Raw genomic sequence first — 6,675 nt, 5'->3', positions numbered from 1 at the left:
AAAGGGGTCCTTACATTTAAAAATCTTGAGAATCTCTAACCAATTCTTCTTTATATAAACTGATATGATATAAATCAAGTACACATATAACTAAAGCTTCTGTCTCTCAATTTAGATAACTAGTGTGGTGAGTATGATGCCTTAGAAGGCTGCTTTGGGACTTCTTGAGCCTATAAGACACTAGCACAGTGAGTTTTCTTGGCCCATTAAGTAAATTCACAAAGCATTGCATTTTCCAAGGAGCAGGAAACCCGATGAAAGAAAATTATATAAAGCACATTTTCAGCACGAATTTTCTTTCACTTGAGGTGTATATTCTTGAATCTTCTGAGGTTTCCAGGTTAGCTGCTTACAGAATGAGTTTATGAATTTTCTTAGCTCTAATTTGAAATTAGTTATGCATTCTACATATGAAGGCCTATCTTTTAGTACTTCTTTCCATGAGATAGCTTAGCCCAAAGTAGTTTATGAGAGTGATCATTATAGTGCATTCTAAATGAGCACAATTGTAATAATTATATACTCATAAGTGGCAAGTGCACCCCTTCCACTTGTGTTCCCTTCTAGCTACCTGGATGTTCATCCTTCCTTGGAAGGAACTCTTATAGTGTCATAACAGACTACACAATTACTTTATGCATAAGTTTGTTTGTTTTTGTTTGTTTGTTACAGTGTAAGATTTTTATATTTAGAATTAGCCAGCTGGACTCAGTTTAGATGATCCCAATTTTGTTGGCAACATCCAAAACATCATCGTCAGGAGCCAGCTGAACATATGCCTTCTCTCCATCAGGCCTGATCAGGGTGTTGACCTTGGCCACGTCAATGTCGTAGAGCTTCTTCACAGCCTGTTTGATCTGGTGCTTGTTGGCCTTGACATCCACAATAACACAAGAGTATTGTTGTCTTCTATCTTCTTCATGGCTGACTCGGCAGTCAGGGGGAATTTGATGATGGCATAGTGGTCAAGCTTGTTTCTCCTGGGTGTCCTCTTCCGAGAATATTTAGGCTGCCTTCGGAGCCTCAGTGTCTTCAGCCGTCGGAAGGTGGGTGACGTGCAGATCTTTTTTTTATGGCTGTGGACGCCTTTCAGCACTGCTTTCTTTGCCTTCAAAGCCTTTGCTTTGGCTTTGGCTTTGGCTTTGGCTTTGGCTTTGGCTTTGGCTTTGGCTTTGGCTTTGGCTTTGGCTTTGGGAGGGGCAGGGGCTTCCTTCTTTGCTTTGGGGCCATCTTCGTTAAAAGCTGCATACGTGTGTTTTTTAAAAATAAATACTTCCATGATAAAGCCCATTTTAATCATATATTCTTTCAGCAATGTGGAGCCCTGTGGTTTAAATCCCATATAATGCTACATAAATGGCAAACTCCAATCTCTTCATAAAATCATACTATGTCTCAATTACACTGTAATGCTTAGACCGCTACATTCTCCTCTCCAACAAGTTGCAGTTAGTTTTGTGTTAAAGAAGATTCTGATACATTTTAACTTTTGAAAAGTTGATCGTTCAAAGCAATAATCCATATGACATTTGCAAATAACCCAAATTCATTCTTTTTCTCTTCTCCCTTTCTTTCTTGTCTTTGACCAGTTAACTCTTAAATAATGTTATCTTTCTTTTTCTTCTTTTAATTTTATTTTACAGTTGACATTCTTTCTTAATGCTTATCTTTGTACACTATTATTTATGTATACATTTCTAAGATTTTATTTGAAAGTCCAAAATGATGTATTGTGACTCCCAGTTAAAGTAATCCAAAAAATTTACTTTTCTCCCTTCTCACAATATTTTTTAAGTGCATTATTTCAAACATTGTCTGGACATATGACATTTATTTTTTCGTCTGTCATCCTAATCCCCACATGTGTTTTAGTTTTATCTTTGCAGTTAAAATATATTTGGTGCTTACCATTAGTCCTTTCCCTAGTCATCTATTGGTTGGCTGAAGTTCATCCTCTCGTAGTTTTCTCAAAAAGATCTCATAATAACAATACCCCTTTAAGTTCTTGCATATTCATAATTATTTTCTGTTGCCTTTATGCTTGAAGGACAGCTTGGCTAGATATAAAATCCTTGTCTCGCTTGTTAGTTCCTTGAGTATATTGTAGGGAGTTCACCATTGTCTTTTGGCCTGGACTGATACTACAGAGAAATTTGAGGCCAGGCTGAGTGACTTAATCTTTTTGCCTGGTTGCCCAATACATTCTTTTTTTTTTATGTAACTAGTGTACTGAAAGAGAATTTTCACAATGTACTTGTGAATTTTCACTTGAAAAGGTATTTGGGACACGAGTGTATTAGTAAAAGTATTCAAATTCAGATTATTTATCTTTAAGGTACAATAACTTATCAGGTCATGTTTTAATGTGGACCATTCTAGGGAAGGTTTTCCTAGCACACAGGGTAGATTATCTTTTGATTAAGGGAAGGTTTTTTATTACATATTTAAATATTTGTCTCTTTCCATGTTTTATTTTTCTTCTCCTGGGACTTCACTTCTATGTGTATTGGATGTTCTTCAGCTGTCTTCTGTAACTATTATTTTCTCTCTAATCTCTTTTAACACTTCTGCTTCTATTGCTATTTTTCATTTCTAGTTTCTATTTCTCTGTTACTTGCTTACTACAATGTCTATGATTCCATCTATAATCTCCCATTTTCCTTCCAATTTCATCTTTACTCCTATGATTCTGACATTTTTCTTCTAATACTCTACCATGTTCTGACAGCTCATTTGATTATCTTCCTGATGTCTTGTCACCTTTTTTCCTGAGTTCTTACATTCCATCTTAGTGGCTTTTCTTCAGAGTGGCAATTTCTTTTCATATATTTTTTTGAATTCTTGGTAAAATGTCTAGTCACCATCATAGATTGGGTTCCCTCAGAAATAGACTCTAAGATATGGATACCAGGGCATGTCATTTATTTGGGAGTGATCCTAAGAAACACTGATATGAGACTGGTAAACCGAGGCAAGGAAGGGATGGCAGCCAATACAAGGTGCATTAATGAGCAGATCACTGCTCTGGACAGTGTTATGTGGGTGACATTGACAATTTGCCAGCTTCAAGCCCAGGCCTCCAGAGGCTTACATGTTCCCAACCTTGCTGGAGTCTTCTAGGAGACTGCCAAAATAATTCAGCATAAGAAACAAATTCAGACTCTCAATAGAATACAATAATAGGCATTTTTATAGACTGATATACATAGGGTTTGGCTGGGTGGCTTTACTTAAAGCTGCAGTCTGACTGGGCATGGCTGGGGTAGCTCCACCCCTTGTGTGTGCATTTTGGAGTTCAAATAAAAGGAGCATCAGCTCTCTTGAGGAATCTCTTTGCATGGTGATGGTAGAGGCTCAAAAGGGTGTGGAAACATGCAGGCCTCTCAGGGCCTAGGCTTGAAACTGGCAAACTGGCATTTCCACCCACACACCATTGTCCAAAGCAAGTTATATTTCCAGGTCCATAGTCAAAGTGTGGAGAAGTATACTGTCAGCCTTCTGTGTGAGAAACTACAAATTATATTGCAAAGATCATGGATAGATGGAAAGTAAATCATTGAGGCCAATAATTTCAATCTATCACAACCCAACAACCCACCAAATGACTGAAACTAACTCTTAGATACATCAAGTTTTCCTATTGGGGATACATCTATAGATTAAGCAAATAAGATTTCATAATTTTAAGCATGTGAGGTCAGGAGCATCCTCAATGGATAGCTGTTTTTTATCCATTCTGGCATCTTCTCCTTCTCCTCTTCATTTCACTCTTCTCCTTAGGAAAAAAAAAAAATTTTTTTTTTTAACTTTTCTTATTGATTTTAGAGAGAAAGAAAAGGAGAGGGAGGGAGAGAGAAACATCTATGAGAAACATTGATCAGCTACCTCCTGCACATTCCCTACTGGGGATCAAGCCAACAACCCAGGCATGTGCCCTGACTGGCAATTGAACCCAGCGACCTCTTGGTGCATGGGACGATGCCCAACCAACTGAGCCACACTGGTCAGGACACTCTCTTCTTTTTAGTCATCAGTTTCAGGCCACTGCTACATCTTCTTTGGCCAATGGCAAGGCCTTTTCAAGTGGGTTGGCTCTCTGCCAAGTCTTCTTGGCTACAAGTAGGTCCTACTTGAATGCTACAGAGATGTCTCAGACACATCTGCCTCTGTCCCATTAATAAGTGGATTATAAGTTTCCCCATCTCAGAGATGTCTGAAGATCTCACTCATGGTCTAACTTCTTGCAACACTAACTCAAAGAATGTATAGAAGTATACTAGATCCAAGTCTCCCTCTCCCACAATGACTTGTCCCAATTTTGGCAGGAATGGACAGGGCAAAGGGCCTCTTTTCGGGAACTGCATTGATGTTCAAGCTCCTTCTTGTTTTCTCACCTTATCTCCCTTTTCATCAGTCTGCAAATCTCTATCTAGGCTCAGGGGTGAAAACAACTGTCTATTACTGATATAATCTTCCAAATCTTTTATCTTAATCCATCACTTCAGCTTTGTTTTTTAAATCAAAGGCCAAGACTCTGGTTCTGTTGTCTGTGTGTCCTGGAATGTCAGTCCTATGAGGAAGTAAAGGTAAAATGCCTTAGCTCTCTTGGTTCTGTCTCTAAATATTATGATTCTGTACCTGTCAGATGAGACAGACTATTATATTATGGGATGATCAGCTTTGGTACCAAATACACTTTGGTTCACAGCTCAGCTTCAGCTCTTAGTAGCTATAGGATATGCAGCAAATCAATTAACCTCTCTGAGTCATTTATTAAAAGCTGACAGTTTTAATTACTCTTTGGTTATGCCCATTCTTCTTTCAGATACTCTTTTTTGTTTTTAATTTTATTATTGTTTAAGATATTACATATGTCCCTTTTTCTCCCCAATGACCCGTTCTACCCCGTCCCCTCCCCCTCCCCAGTCCCTCTCCCCACCATTGTCCGTGTCCTTGGGTTGTGCACATATGCATATAAATTCTTTGGTTACTCTCTCCCCCTCCACCCACCCGCCCTCCTCCATCCCCCTGACATTTGTCACTCTCATCTATGCTTCCATGTCATTGAATCTATTCTGTTCATCAGTTTATTAAGTTCTTTAGATTCCACATATAAGCGAGATCCTGTGATATTTGTCTTTCGCTGCCTGGCTTATTTCTCTTAATTCTTTTTCTCCAGTGCCACAAAGATTTCACTTTCATTGCATTACAGTAAGATGCCATATTTAAGTAATTATCTTTCCCTTCACCAATTTTAAAAATGAAATATCATATTTGTACCTCCATCACCTCTGCTTTCTAGTGTGACAATTTTTAGGAAGCTCAATGGCAGAAGGAAAAAAACCGCTCCTGTACCATTGAAACAATTTCCATCTCACTTTCCTAAACCTCTCCAATGTCTAGCAGTGCCAGATCACAGATCTTCTACCAGCACACCTTTTCTTTAACCTCATTATTTCTTCAACTTCTCTCAGATTCTGCTTATTAGAAAATCAGTGCCTCTCTCTCCCCCTCTCTTTTTCTCATCTTGCTTATATTTTCTTTATATCTATGATTATCAAAACAGTCTTGAAAGAGGAAACCAAAAGTTCTCATAGAAGTGATGATAATACCTCACAAGTTTTAAAAAATATCAGGTGAGCTCATTGACTGGAAATTCCCTTGTAAACTGAAAAATGCTTGTACGGATGGTAGCCATAGCAGCAGCAGTAATAATATTCCTGGCACCAGTTAAAACCCATCAGGAATACAAACCTGTCTGGTTTTGTCTGGCTAATTGTTGGAACAGGTGGTCAGAAGTTTATTTGCATAAGAGACTCAGATGCTCCTGGGAATTACCTCATTTTGAGGACAGGAAGAAGCACAGTGAATTTGACACAGTAACAAAGCTACTGAAGATGATTAATTAATGGTGCAGCAGCTGGAGACCATAGAAACCTAATCTCAATCATAAAGATCGGAAACTGATAAAAAAGCCTTGGTCACTGAGAGGCAGTAGTAATTCTGAGTACAGTGTGGTGGCAGTCATTTGAACTTACCCCCCATCTGAAGGATTCTTGGATCATTAGGAGAAAAAGTGGCTGTAATGAAAATCTAAATGATTATTTTTAATCTTAGAAAACATTGGGCCACTTGCACTGTTCTTATTGTATCCAGTCTAATGGAAGGCAACACACATGGCTGAGACTGCAAAATGCCAAGAAGTATTGGTACATTAAGGGCTCCAGGGATATTGGGGGATTTGGGGGAAGTAATCCGGGGAGCATACAAAGATGGGTAAGAGAGAGTCCCTGAAATAACAAGTATATACTTTAGCTTGGGAATAGCATTTACATTCAAGAAATATTTAGAACAAATAAACACAAACCAATTAAGGCAAACCTATACCAAGTGCCTGAACTAGGAACTATTTGGGGACTCAAAATAATTTGCAGACCAGCAGAGGTTTGTAGATCACAATTTGAGCAGCTATGAATTTGAGAATAAGTAATTCCTGTTCACACACACGCATGCACACACACACACACACATTCCTCTCCTATGAACTTTTCTGTATTGCTAAGCTGAAGTTTCTAGGTGTTTATATCTAAAATACCTTCCATTCTTAGTGAGATAAGGAAAAGGAACTAGCTTTTTCTATTACTCCATTTTCCTTGAGAGCCTTCTTAAATTTTG

General features: G+C 38.3%; 1 pseudogene across 1 annotated transcript; it reads right to left on the bottom strand.

Moving 5' to 3' along the window:
• Positions 1–672: 672 nt before the first annotated feature.
• Positions 673–1,279, bottom strand: LOC308551062 (large ribosomal subunit protein uL23 pseudogene; annotated as a pseudogene). Its single transcript has one exon. The product of its transcript is annotated as a large ribosomal subunit protein uL23 pseudogene (transcript).
• Positions 1,280–6,675: the final 5,396 nt, after the last annotated feature.

Source organism: Miniopterus schreibersii (assembly GCF_964146895.1).
Source record: "Miniopterus schreibersii genome assembly, chromosome: X".
Lineage (NCBI taxonomy): Eukaryota > Metazoa > Chordata > Mammalia > Chiroptera > Miniopteridae > Miniopterus > Miniopterus schreibersii.
This window is presented reverse-complemented; position numbering and strand designations above follow the sequence as displayed.